Source organism: Mastomys coucha, unplaced genomic scaffold, assembly GCF_008632895.1.
Source record: "Mastomys coucha isolate ucsf_1 unplaced genomic scaffold, UCSF_Mcou_1 pScaffold22, whole genome shotgun sequence".
Classification (NCBI taxonomy): domain Eukaryota; kingdom Metazoa; phylum Chordata; class Mammalia; order Rodentia; family Muridae; genus Mastomys; species Mastomys coucha.
This window is the reverse complement of record NW_022196905.1, coordinates 13,396,790-13,411,923: the sequence shown is the minus strand read 5'-3', so window position 1 is coordinate 13,411,923 and position 15,134 is coordinate 13,396,790. Positions and strand designations below refer to the sequence as shown.

Here is a 15,134-nt window from a genome sequence, read left to right as displayed (position 1 = left end):
TCTTCCTAAAAGTGCAAAAGGATTATAATTTCTTCCCTTCTTTACAAATACTTGCTATTATCATTCTTTTTAACTCCAGCCACTCTGTTAGGTATATGTGGGTATGGTTTTCATTGTAGAGATATTGAGGGAGTAGAAAAAGGTTTTAATATAGTTTTAATACATTCCTACATCTTTTTTATAAAAGACTTGTTTATTTATTTATTCATTTAGTTATTGTTTATGTGCATACACTGTAGCTATCTTCAGACACACCAGAAGAGGGCATCAGATCCCATTACAGATTGTTGTGAGCCACCATGAGGTAGCTGGGAATTGAACTCAGGACCTCTGTAAGCCCATTCAGTGCTCTTAACCATCTCTCCAGCCCACATTTCTGCATCTTAGAAACTTGATATATTGTCTTGTAATTGAGTTCATCATTAGGTTATTGATTACATGGCTTGATTTTAAAACTTTAGATTTCAGGCTTCCTGGCTTCCATTTCTTAATTCCAACATCACATTATTTTAGTTCTGTAATATCCTAATTGTAGTTCAAGGATTCAAGTATCTTGACATGATATCATAAGTTGATTGTCTTTGATAATGAAATATTTCATCATTTATAGGATGACCCTATTCCAGGATCAAAGGGAAAATAGAAAACAGGACTTAGAACTTGAAAGAGAAAATTTGAGTGAGCCTCCAGTTTAATGCAGTTTCCATTCTTGGAGCCAAAAGGCTGTGTAGTCAATACACAGAAGGGGTTGCAGGGGATGGGGGAGTGGAGACTGCTGTTTTCATTACATGTTCCATATACCACTGCATCAGGGTGTCTAGGATTTTTGCTCTCATGATGAAATTATGGGTTTTATCCTTCATTTCCTGTTTTGGAAAATAGTTTGACTTATGAAAAAAAGGTTAATTGCATATTGTTTTTGTGAATTAGGTTGATAATTTTTCATATCATAATTAAGCTAATTAGAATTCTATTATTTTCCGACAGCTTTAATGAGGTCTTCTACTTGGCAAGGAACCTGTGAGACCAAAAACCATTGCCATTTGTTAAAAGATGGAGAAACCCTGATGACAAGCAGAGTTTCAATTGCATTTCAGTTAATAAGATTTATTCGTTAAGCTGATTATATTTTGTTGCTTCAAGTCTGACAAACTTCTAAAGTTGTCCACTCTTCTACTGTGTCTCTGTTGCTCTCTCCACTCCCGCCTCCATTCCTCCTTAGAGAATTTGTGGCGTCTGGGTTAAAATAGGTGGAAACAGCCTCTGTTTCCAGCCACGGCTCCCCAGCTTGGTTGGAATGCTCATCTGCTTGTGATAGAGCCTGCGGGTTCAGCCAGCAGTTCTTAAAATAGCTCCTTGGCTTATAAAAAAAAAATAGACATTTGGGCAGCTCAGGGTTTGCTCTCTGGCTGCTTCTGGAAACTTGCTTTGGGGGGCACTGTTGCTCCAGTTTGGGAGTTTCAGCCAGGCTTTAGTGAGTGATGGCTCTCTCTTGCACAATCTCGGATCTGCACCCCTTGTCAAGTAATCATTACAAATGTTTCACATAGGAGCAAGCTGGCACTAAGCAAAGGTCTGCCTTTTAAAAGAAGTATGGACCCGAGGGGTGGGGACCACTCTGTCCTGACCATGGAAACATTTTCCCCTTTGACAGTGTAATTAAGTGCTAATTAGCTAAATGAGTGTAAATGTTGAAAGTTGAGATAAATATCTACATCTTCTTAATCTATTTTCCCCTTGAAGATTTGATAAAGGAAATTTGGATTTAATGGAGGATATCTGTCAATTATTTTTTTTTTAAGATGGCAAATCTGTTTAGAAGGAACTCGGATACACCAGTTTTAATTTCTACAGGACAAGTTAACAGCATATGAATATAGGAGAGGCGCAATAAAATGGGGATGTGATGCTGCAATAATTATGGTATGGAGGCTTAGTGAAACTACCTTTTGCAAACATCTGCTTTCTGTTTTTTTTTTATATCCTGCAGATGTTGCTGAACTGATGAAAAATACTGACAGGAGAATACATTAGCCCATGAAGTCATTTCAATGAATAAAGCAAAGACTAGCTCTTAACTTTCTAAAAAATCTACTTTAGAAAAGAACTCTGCTTCTAGAATAGGAAGAGATTATGCCAATAATTGAGAGGGGCCCAGGGCCTTCTAAAAGTGTCAATAGTGATCTGTTCTTGCCAAAGGGGAGAGGAGATGCTTTGTGGGGAAGCATCCAGGGTAATAAATGGGAATCTTTGTCATTCAGGCACTGTCCCATTACTTTCCATGGTGAATGATTAGAAATGAGGCTGAGGAGCAGCCATGGGAAGCCCACCCTAGTGCTTGGCAGTGGAGCAAAAAGCTGCTGAGTTTTGCCCCAACAACCCTGCCTATCTTGCTAGCCTCTAAGGCTGAGACCAGAAACAGACAGACAGTTCTTGAGTTGAATCTTGGAAAGGAGGTGCTATTTGTGGTTCAGGACAGTCAATACCCTTCCCAGACAGGAAGTGGCAAGTCAGGCACATGTATGCTAAACTGCCTGGAAAGTGAGGGATGAGCCTGGGAAACTGTATTTAATGGGGTTCAGTTACATATGAGATTAAAACCCTGAAATAAATGCAAAAGAATTATTTTGGCCTATACCCTATTTGGCAGGAGGATTAGGAGCCTGAAATAGTCCTCTGCCTGGGAAGTCTGAATCACTCCCATTATTGATATCACCACTTCAAGTCACAGCATCATGTGTTCAGAAGGCACCAATTATAATATACAACAAGTGTTCTTCTGGTAACCAACCTGGCGGATAAGAAGGACATACTTATATAAATGTTCTTGTTTATGAAAAGAAAGAACGAAAGAAAGAACAAAAGAGAAAGAACAAAAGCAAGCTTCCAAAACAGACACAGCACTTTTCTGATTCTTCTCTGAGTTGACCTTTAATTGCTCACAGCTAATCGTATCATGCTTTTTCTCCATCAGAGGCGAAAGGACAAAGCTGCACCGTGTCTTAGGAAAGACTTTTAATTGTCTGTTCTGTGAAGCTTGGAGGTCCCTGGAGAGGGATTCTCTCCTAGCCATGCAATCCTTCTGTTTTAGCCACCAGGCATGGGTGGTACCACTAGCCACCTCTCTCCTGCTCTACCATTTGCCCAGGAACTGGTGCATGGCATATTTCTTACTGGCATTGTATAAAAGCTTTGCTTCATCTTTCCTCAGGTTCCTACCCAACCCTTCTTATCTCTGCACCTGGCTAATTTCTGATTGCAATTTATCAGCTGTAGTTTTCAATGCAGATTGTCAGGTTCAACTCAATATGACCAGTTCTTGCTCCTTTGGGGGAATCTTGGCCCTAATGTAGAGTGGTATTTAAAGGCTATTTAGCCTCATTGGCAATATCATCATAATAACTTTTAACATTTATGCCTCTTTTAGTATGAGTGACATAGCTCCTCAGCTGTTTTATTCACTGACCATCTCTTCTCTGCCTTTGGCTAAGAGCAAATGTTGAATCTGCTGGTCCTCCCAGTGATAATGATATGAGTGAGCAGCAAAGCAGGATGCTGAGGTTATAGGTGAAGGAATAGATGCTCACAGAAACTAAAGCAATCTATTTAAGATCATGCAGCCAGTGAAATAAGTGAAACTAGGAGTCCACTTATGGTAGAACCTTTCCTCAGGACTTTAACTGTGCATAGCAAGCAAGCCCCTACTCCTACAATAACATCATAAGAACCTAACTAACATAAGCCATACAATGGAAATGTCCTTGGAGGTCCTGTACCTGTGCCAAGAATGGGACGAAGCAGAGTAAATTGAGGTACTCAAGGAGGGATGAAAATGGGACATCACATTTAGAATTGATTTACCCTTAAAAAAAGTGTTTTGTAAAATGTCAATAGGTATTTTGTTATGAAATGGGTACCAAAGCTCCATAAACTTGATAAATATTTAAATATAGTTATAAACTTTTAATTTAAGTGTTATCAGAGCATTTGATGTACATCAATTCCTAAGACAGAAATCAGATATCCTGCAAGCATTTTACAAACATTAGACATAGAGCCAATTCTTTTCTACCAAAGGATCAAATATTGGGCCTTACTCATGTTAGCAAGTGCTCTACTACAGAACCATTCCTGACCAAACACATTTTGTGAGTTGACACAAATCTTCAGACAATCCCGAGAGGGTAGGTTGATAAGTGACAGAGAAGACAACTGAGAATTGTTTAGATTTTAGAAAGAGGTCTAGAATTCATATTTATTTGGCCATGCAGTTATTGAATCCAAAAATTTAATCATGCAATCCAGTAGGCTTGAAGGCTGTGTAAGAGGTAAACTGGTCTGTCAGATTTTCATAAGATGGGACTGCGTGAGGTGATAGAGAATATGATAGGAGATTGGAAGAGAGCAGGCTTCCAGCTAACCAATCATAGCTGTGTGACTCTGATCAAGTCACTATACCACCTGTATTTTCCTTCCTTCATTAACAAAGCAGGTAGAATGGATTAATATTTTTTTACAGATAGAAGTTTAATGATTCTGTAAATAATAGTTGTAAGTTATTGAAAGAAATAATGGATATGTAATGTAGGGAGGGCTTGGAGAACTGATTAGTTCTGCAGTGAATGGGTTCTTTGTTGAATATCACCAGGGAGAAAGGTGGAAAGCCCATAAGGACTATAACTGATATGCCTTGTGGATACCAGCATGATTAGGGGTACTTCATATTACTAGCCACATACACAGTGACTAACTGTGCAAGCGGTAAACAGCCATTTCTTGGAAAGTCCCTTGGCAAACTATATTCTGATTTTGGCTACCTCAATTTTATTCTGAAAGGTACCAATATTAAACTGAAAAGTAAATTAACCAGTCAATGGGATGCTTCTAAATAATGTGGATCTTTTTCAAAACATGACTAACTTCTATTCAGCTGATCCCACTGACTGATAGGGCACAGAAGTGTCTTGCCCCTGGGGTGTGTCTGCATTCCTATGAGAATGAAACAAAATAGGTGAGAAGCTTCATCCAGGAGAGACAGCAGAAAGTTCAGACCTGTCTCACCCTGAAATTATAAATCTGTCCTCCGGCAAAGCTCAGCTTTTCCTTCCTGTCTGTAATGTGTTTGATGGCTCAAGAAATGCATTGTGTGTTGGCACAAAAAAGGTCAGTACCAGAATCTTTCAAACCCTTTTTGCTGATCAAGAAGCTGTGGAACTCTGACTTTCTGGTATGTGGGGCCCCGTAGCTTGCCAGCTAGGACTAGTTTCCTTCTTCTCTCTGGAGATTTTTTTCACTCTTTGTGATTTGTCTCCCTAGATGGAAAGAATCAAACTCCATTCCTTTTTTGTCTTAATTTTTTAAAATGTGCATGAGGATTTTGCCTGCTCCCATGTCTGTGTGCCATGTACATTCCTGGTGCCGGAAGAAGCCAGAAGAGGCTGTTAGAGACCCTGGAATTAGAGTTACAGATGGTGAACTGTTATGTGGGTACTGGGAATTGAACCCAGGTCCTCTGAAGAGCAGTAGTACTCTTATCCACTGAGATGTCTCCCCAGTCCGTAAACCCTCCTGTGCTTTCTAACTATTATACATATAGATACTTTCCAGAAATGCGTAAAGTGAATGATAATCATTAAAGACAGAACAAAGCCTAGCCTCTTCTAAGCCAAGCCAAGCCACCCTGCTCCCCTGTCACTTTTTGTATATGACACCTCTCTTTTAGCATCTCAATGTTCCTGATGCCAATTGGCTGAGGAGTTAGCATGCATTGTTTTTCTCTTCCTTCTTGCCCCTTGAAATAAATCTGTCACTGTAAAACTTGGACCTCTAGGCTTAGATTTTTCAAAAACCTACTTTAATAAAGGTTCTTAAATGGTTTAACTTCCCTTCTAGCCCACCACCCAGTAGAGGCAGTGGAAAGAAAAGGTTAATAGGGCAAAGGGGGGAGTGTGGACATTTTTAGAAATAGTTCTTTTCCAATCTTTGTTGTCAGGATAACAACAGTTCAGATCATAGGAATCAGCAGCTGTAACTCCATCCACTCACAAACACCATTAATGAATCAGTAATGGTAGTTCAATCCAGAAGAAACTACAAAGCTTTGCCAATTGGCTTGAGTCAGTGGAAGTTACAAGAAGCCACCTGAATATCACAAGAAGTTTTTTGGTGCGTTGCTCTCTATGAAGTCACCACAAACGATGATCAGCAAAGAGGAGAAAGTGAAGCAATGACACAGTGTCATCAGCAAAGACCAGCAAAGAGTGGCAAGGCAAACCAATGCCAGAGCATCGTCCACTGTTTGTTGGACTGTATACCCTTTCAAAAATCACACATCCTCTTAAACATGTACTCCAGTAAAACATCACATGCCCTTTCACCAGGCAGCTTCCAGCTGCAAAAATTCTCTCATGTGTCTGCAACATAGCATCCTCTCATAAGACAGTTTCTAGAACAACATCACATGGCACAACTGAGTCTTCAATGAAACCAGAAATTTCCATTTCAAGGACTACTCTTAGAAATCACAGACAGAAGCAATAAACAGGGTTGAGTGTGTTGGTAGATACCTATAATTTCAACGCTTGGGGGACTTTGAGGGAAGGATTGTTATAATTTTAAGGTGGGGATTGTCTATACAGTGAAAACTTGTTGTTATAAGCAGACAAATGAAAGAAACAAAAAGAAGGGGAAAGTAACAGCTGGTTCTGTTGTGACAGGTTCCAGTGATTAACTTTCTCTGCTTCTCCTGTGTTCTGAGCTACCCACTGACCCTCATGAAGCCATTGGGATTCCTGGCCTTGTCTATACATAGCAACATGGGATAGATTCACAGAAAAGGTAATTTATCAATGGAAAGATGACTCAAAGAGCCATACATTTTACTATTATAAAAGAATTGGTGAAAAAATGATGGACTACAAGCTAATGTGTTTAAAAAGTTGTTTTGTTTAAAAAATGAAGCTTTATGGAAATATAGCCAACCATGTTTATGTATTCTCTGCCTTCAGGTGACCATAGCATGTTGAAGTACTATGACATACAATGCTCAGGCCTTGGAAGAGAATGTCTGGATCTTCATAGGAATCATTTACTGATCAATGTTTCAGAAGATGCCACCATGAGAGAGAACATACCACAATAGGAAAACAAAAACAAAATAAAACTATTGCCTCATTTCTGTCCTCATTGAAAATTCCCTCAGGGACAGCTCAGTTCAGCTCTTCTACTGTTCATACAAACAACTTAAGGCAAGGGTTGAAATTTGCACCTGTAGAATTGTAATCTTCCTTAGGGGGAATGAAGAGGAGGCTAATGGAGATCCTAGAATCTCTATTGTTGTTTCACAGTGAGTCACCTACTTACAGCTGAACCAGCTTATCCTGATGTGGGGGCTTACAGCACAGCTCCTGTTTTGGTAATCTCTATATGTTCTTCTGAGTCTAGAATGATTCTGTATATCCTTCTCTTCTCTCTGTTGTCTTTTTTTAAACACGGGATCTCTCTGGGTAATCCTAACTTTCTTGCAAGGCACTATGAGGACCAGACCAGCCTCTGCCTCACACAGATCCACCTGCCTCTGTCTCCTGAGCACTGAGATAAAGGTGTGGACCACCACACCCAGCTTATATTCTTACACAGAGAAGACACTTACTCTACCCACACAAGTTTCAGGTAGGAAATTTCTCAGTGTTCCCAAGAGGGGACATCCTTCTTAGGGTTTCTGCCCCCTAACCCCACCTAGAACCATAATCCCTTTAGGACACCTTTTCGTTCCTTTTACTGTTTACCATGCATTTTCTAGTAAAACTGATATCATTTGCAAGAGTGTCCCAGTATATCAACACTTTGAAAACAAAAACCAAACAACCAGGGCATGACTAGCTGACATTTAAGTATCTTTACAGCTTTGGAGTATTTGAACCTCAGAATTGTTGGACAATAAAAATGAGACCTCAATTTTAAGTAAAATTGAGGGTAACGATTCATGATTGTATTTTCTTTTTTAACACAATTGTATATTCTTTTGAATTGTCAGATTAGTAGAAACACTAAAGTGGTGTTACATTTCATTGGGGTGTTTAGACTAGAAGAACAAAGAAACAGACATAGAGAGGAAAAGAAAGACACCTGTGGGATAGTCCTAAGAAAGCCCATCTCTCTCTGGGATATGAAATGGTTTCCAAGTTGAACAAGTATCAAATAAAAGATTAAAGTTGAAATGACCTTGAAAAATACATTATGCCCTTCCAGGTGAGCATGCTTATTTAACTACCTGGTGATTTTTGTTTTATCTTTTAATTTACTTCCATGCAAAAGCTAATGTCTCTAAGCTATTCTCTTCTGTCCCACTCTTCCTTGTGGACCACTTCCAAACAGAAGGAGATATTATTAACTGGATGCATAACAGACAAAGACCTACAAGGAAGACTTGAGATCTTAGGCCAACAGCAGTCCAATGCACACAATCTTAAGGAAGGATTGATTGTGAGCCTTGACTGACCCATACGAAGTTCTTATATCAATCATATAAGGCAACACAATATACCCAAAAATAGGCCCATGAAGCCAAATTAGACCTTTGGTCTCATGTTGAAACAATTATAGTTTTGATTAATTTCAATGACCTTCACAGATCATGTCCATAATGGAAGGGAGCCCACAAGAAAGGTGGAGACAGAAGAGGGGAAATTTGGGTGCTATAGCAAAGGGACATTAACTTTCTTAAGGAAGTGAATTCAAAGACAAAATCCAAATTACCAGGTCAGTTAATATCTAGGTTATTGAGGGCTTGTTGTAGCATATGAAGAACAGATTTTAGACTGGTAGGTTAGGTTAGCAGGTAAAGGAGCTTGCTACAAAGCTTGATGACCAGGGTTTTAATCTTTGAAACTCACATGGTAGCAGGAAAGAACTTATTCTCTGATCTCCACATATGGTACCATGGCACACACACAGCCCCCTCCATCCTACTAAATAAATAAATGCACAAATAAATGCAAATTTAAACATTTTTAAAAAGAACAAGTTTGGGAAGTAGTTTTGTTTGAATTGCCACTCAATGGAAATATCTGGTTGGGCTTTATGCCTTCTTAGCAATTTATCCTGTGAGGGATAGCTGTGCTTGGTTTTACTGGGCATATAAACTAAGGAGGCAATTCTAATTTGCTCAGCAATATCTAATACAATTCTTTCTCAAAAAGTCAACAGTGGTGAAGGAATTGCCTTTGAATACTGTTTTTGTATTATTGTAGATTTCTGAAAAGTGATAAGGAGACTATTTGTAGAGAAAACACTAGCCCAGGAAGAAAGCCCCAGCTTCTGCCTGTTTTGTTTTGAAAGTGGCTTTCAGTTCAGCATGACTAGCAAGATAACCAGGCAAATGATTTATCAGCCTTGTAACTCAGCAGGTGCATTGCTGTGGGCCCAGCCAAGCAACCATTCATGGCTCACTTCAAACTGTGACTTTCTCTGTGTGGCACAAACATGAGAGGAAGGTTAGGCACTCAGTCTTCCTCTTATCTGTGCATCCCACATCCTTCCATTCAGCTCTACTCAGGAAATCTTTATTAAACACTCATTTATAGCTAGCAAATGATCCTGACTGCTGGTGGGAGCAAGAGTGCTGGTGTATAAAGAAAAGAATAAATGAAAGAGAGAGAGAGAGAGAGAGAGAGAGAGAGAGAGAGAGATTGTTCTTGACTCAAGGAACTTGATATAATAAGAACATCTAGTTTCACCTCATGAGAAAACAAAACAAAACAAAAAATTTCAACTAAAAGACATATCACGTCCGAAATCAAAGAGACAAAATATAACAGTAAATGAAATAATAAATTACCTTAATTGAAATTGTATTCAGTAATTATGTAGGAATAAATGTATGCATAAATCTGACTTGTATACTCACAATATTAAAAAGCTACATGCTCAAATGTCAGTTCTAGATATCTCTACACTTGATCTTAGCCAAAAGGCCAAGAAGTGATGTAGATATCTCTAAATATAGAATTATTGCTAAACATTTTCTTTATAAGATTTGGTTTCTTTTATCTCTCTTACGATGAACAAAGTTTACTTTCAACAGGAGAAGAAGCATTTCAAACTCATCATGGAAGTGAGTGGGAGTAGCATCTATAGACCTAGGTCTCCACAGGAGAGAAACTTTCCTCTTAGAAAAAGCCTTCTCATAGTTCTAGGGCATAAAGCAACACATCTATCTCTCTTGGCTACTATTTAATGTTTCCTATTAATTTGCTACAGAAAAAGGCAAAGAAAACTTGAAATTTGTCTTTCTGTGGCTTGGACAAACTGTGAATGATACATTTTCCTTATCAAACTATTTCCTAATGTATCTGAACATACAGCTAGTTAGTGAATCTAAGTGAGCCTAGTAACAACTTTGGCACACCAGGCAGGAAGCAAATTTGCCTATGGTTAAGTGCAAAGTTAGCCCCAGATCTGGGTAATTTTGCTATGGTTCTCTTACCCTTGGGTGTTGTGTCACCTGCCTGTCGATCCTTACTAACAAAATGGTAAAGGGGGGATTTTTGGATTTTGACTTGATATTATTTCTAAAGAATACTCTACTCCAAATACTTGCATGGTTTGGAGAGTGTCTGAGAAAAGAACTCATGGTCTAAACTTTGGTTTCTTTGGTGCTCTCTGTGTGAAAATGTGTAGAGGGTGCATTTGAAACTTCTGCTATTTGAAGGCTGCATCAAGGTATTTGCTGAGCCATTGTTTAGTTATGTTACATTGAAGTTTGGTTTGTTTAGCACAGTGCTCATCCAGCTTACTGTTTCATATAGCCTGTTTTGGGGGAGGAGGGGCTTGATTTTTCTTTTTCTTTGGATTCATCTTTATTTCCGTGCTTGGGATGTGAAAGCCATTTGAAATATGGGGTGGGAAATATCAGCTTAAATGAAATAAGCCATATCTGCTGTCCGAGGAAGGCATCAATACTTTTTGGGTGATAGATTAATTGCAGAATTAACATTAAGATTCTTGGAAAATTTGTCTTCCTCTATTTGAATTCCTGCATTATACTTTGTGTACACATAAAAATAGTTTTATAAAATGTTTTTAATAAATACATACAAGCAGATCATGTTATAAACATGAACATTTAATGAACCCAAATACATTATATAATCTCAAGAGTCCCTAGGGAGTCAAAATCCACTTATTAAGAGTGCACTCACAATTGAAACCATTTTATGTGTCATTTTGTATATTAGTCTATGTTTGTGATAACTGGATAGAAGTTGAAACTTTGGTGGCAAATGCAATCAGCCAGCGGGAGATTCACTGGCATGAAGCAAGAAATAAATGCTGTCTCCAACCCAACATGATTGTCTCTAGAAGAATTTTAAGAGAGGTATGCAGGATGCCTGCTTCATGATGGGTAGTGGCCTTATGGGGAATAATATCAGAAAGCGGTCCCATTACTGCAAGGTGAGGATAAGGGTTGCTTACTTTATACTGTAAGCTACTCAACACTGCTTGATGGTGCAGCATCCCAAAATATGTAAGAAGAATCTTCCCGTTCGTGATACCTGCTTGGGGCGAGGCTCTCATCATGATCTGAATAACTTCTGTGCATGAGTCATTCTGTCAAGCTAGGATCACCATAGCTATTCTACTTGTGAATCAATATCAAATTATCTCAGAACTGAACTCCATGCAGCATCTACTTAAGCCAATACAAGCTAAGCTGAAGGAACACCTAAACATCTATTTAAGCATTCATTCTAGCAAAAGTTATAGAAAATTATTTTAAATGGTAGGAACATACTTGCACAACCACTTCCAGACAGATTCACAACCCAAACAAGTACCTGGTTAAAAAAATAAAAACCACAGCCTGAGTCAAAGCCAAATCTGAAGTAGGAGCCAGAAAGTATAAAAAAAAAAAATCATTGCCAGAGATCAAAGCTAGTTCAAGAGGCTGATCCATAGTAGTCTTCCTAACTAGAGAAGGCAGGAAAGTGACCAGGAACTACAGAGCTTCTAGGAGCTGGGATAGGACACAACAAAAGGAACCACAAAATTAAGGGCATACACCTGGAAGGCAGTAACTTATTCTCACGGGAGTTCTGAGGATATAGCTTGATACCATGAACAATAGGCCTAATAGAGGAAAATGATACTTCAGTCATATGACAACTTAGTTCTTTAGAACACTGCAAGTGCTCCAACTGAAAGAAGAGCGATGATTAAAAAAAGAACCAAGAACCCCACAACAGTTGAATTTCTGAATAAATTCCAGTGGGAAAAAACTGGTTATATAAAAAAACTTAAAAGAACTCCACTTTACTAAAAATTCTAGCACCAGATAAGAACCCCACTTAAGAAAGATCTAGGTAAAATTTAAAAGAATGAATGAGAACATGAGTAAACATCTGAATGAAATGAGGCCATCAATATAGGATATGAAAGTAGTTTAGATATGTGGGTACCAAATGCGGGTGAGAGGCGACTGAGTCATATGTCAAATCCCAGGAAATCAGACTCTGGAGACCAGCATCAGGATGTAGATATGAGTTTATTGGCCAGCATATAAGCTTAAATACAGTGTCCGAGCCAATCCTAAACCCTTAAATCCTTGGCCAACTGTATCTCACCACACCATCACTGTGCTCCAATGAAAGCCGTGTCTGATGAGGTAACTCAGAAGAAGCTGGGGAAGAATTGTCATCTGTAAGTACTTCTGCGAGGATGGGGAAGCAGCCACCATCCTAGACTTAGTTTCTTTTTGCTGGCTCACCAATCTTCTAGGAACTATTTTAGATCCAATGCCCTGTACAGCAGATCAAGACTCTTTAGGGAGTTGTAGAGACCACACTCTCCATCTCCCTTTTTCCTTCACAAGGTTGACTTCTATATCACCCACATAGAAATGCTGAAGAAAACACAGACATGCTAGAGGTTAAAAATTAAATGACTCAAATAAAAAGATCAAAGAAATGGAATAAGTTGAAGGCCACATATAAGGGATTAAAGACCAGGTAAAACTTGTACATATAAGTAAGTATACTGACAAATTGTTTATATTTATATATATATATATATATATATATATATATATATATATATATATATATATATATATATATATGTGTGTGTGTGTGTGTGTGTGTGTGTGTGTGTGTGTGTATCATTTTCTGATATACATATCAGAAAATGAAAAACATCTGTGATACTGAGAACATCAAATTTATGAATTATGTTTATAGGACTCCTTGGTAAAAGTATATAAAATATTTTCAATGCAACCTTAGTGAAAAAGTTTCCATCTCTAGGAAAAAACAGTTCCTTGCCAGTACAAGAAGTATATAGGATATATAGGCAGGATTAGAAACTTCACAGCTCTCATTATTTTATATTTGGAATACTAAACATAGTAGGCAAAGTATTTAAAAGTTTTTAGAAAGAAATATTAATTCACATATTTACTCAGGCCCATAAAAATAGCCTCTAATAATTTAAAAGAAAATTTAAACAGAAGGGCTTTCAATAATGTACTTCAATTTCTGAAGTCTACAACTATGAAACCAGACTAATATACCCAGCAAAACTATCTGTCACAATTGAGGGAGGGGAAAAAAACATTCCATGATAAAAGCAGACTAGAGGAATTTATGAACATGATCATTATACTATTTTTACATATGATACTGAAAGGATTCTTCAGACTTAAGAAAATGATAAACACATAACGCACAACATATATATGTATATATATATATATATTCATATATACATATATATGTATATATATATTTGTGTATATATATATATATATATATATATATATATATATATTTACAAATGCTAGAACAGCAGACAGACATATGAAGATTAAGAAAAGATCATATTATTCTGGTCCACACCTCTGACTGGGCACATCAGCATGTTTGTCTTTCTTAACACCTCACAGTCTGCACATCTCCCAGGAGATCTGCTGCAACCCAGGGATACAGGAGGCAGGCTCCAAACAGAGACACATGGGCCAGTTAACATAAAAGATAACCAGATGGTGAGAGGCAAATGCAATATTATGAGCAACAGAAGCCAATATACTTTGGCCCCATCAGAACCAAGTTCACCCACCACAGCAAGTCCTGGATACCCAAACACACCCGAAAAGCATGATACTGATCTAAAATCTCATCTCATGAAGAAAATAGAGACCATTAAGAAGGATATAAATAATTCATTTAAAGAAATGCAGAAAAATGCAGTTAAACAGGTAGAAGCCCTTAAAGAGGAAACAAATAAATCTCTTAAAGAAAGATAGGAAAACACAATCAAGCATGTGAAGGAATTGGACAAACCAGTCAGAAATCTAAAAAATGGAAGTAGGAACAATAAAGAAATCACAAATGGAGGCAACCCTGGAATTGGAAAATGTAGGAAAGAGGTCAGGAGCTCCAGATATAAGCATCACCAACAAAATACAAGAGATACAAGAGAGGATCTCAGGTGTAAAAGATACCATAGAAGATACTGACACAATGGTCAAAGAAAATACAAAGTATAAACAATTCCTAACCTAAAACACCCAGGAAATCCAGGACACAAGACTAAACCTAAGAATAATAGTGATAGAAAAGAACAAAGCTTCCTAGCTCAAAGGACCAGAAAACATCTTCAACAAAATCATAGAAGAAAACTTCCCCAACCTAAATAAATATAGAAGAAGCCTACAGAACACCAAAAAGATTGGACTAGAAACAAAAATCCTCCAGTCACATAATAACCAAAATACCAAATGCACAGAACAAGGAAAGAATATTAAAAGCAGTAAGGTAAAAGGGCCAAGTAACACATAAAGGCAGACCTATCAGACTTATATAAGACTTCTCAGCAGACCCTCTAAAAGTCTGAACATCCTTGACAGATGTCATGTAGACCCTAAGAGAACACAAATGCCAACTCAGGCTACTACACCCAGCAAAACTCTCAATCAACGTAGATGGAGAAAGCAAAATATTCCAGGACAAAACAAAATTTAAACAATAACTACCAATCCAGCCCAACAGAAGACTCTATAAGGAAAATTCCATTCGGTTCCATAGATCTACCTGTCTGTCACTGTGGCAATACCATGCAGTTTTTATCACTATTGCTCT

The 15,134-nt window shown here is 37.9% G+C and overlaps 1 pseudogene; it reads right to left on the bottom strand.

Annotated features, from left to right (window-relative positions):
- Positions 1 to 9,844: 9,844 nt before the first annotated feature.
- Positions 9,845 to 9,986, bottom strand: LOC116071517 (annotated as a pseudogene).
- Between the last annotated feature and the right edge of the window lie 5,148 nt (positions 9,987 to 15,134).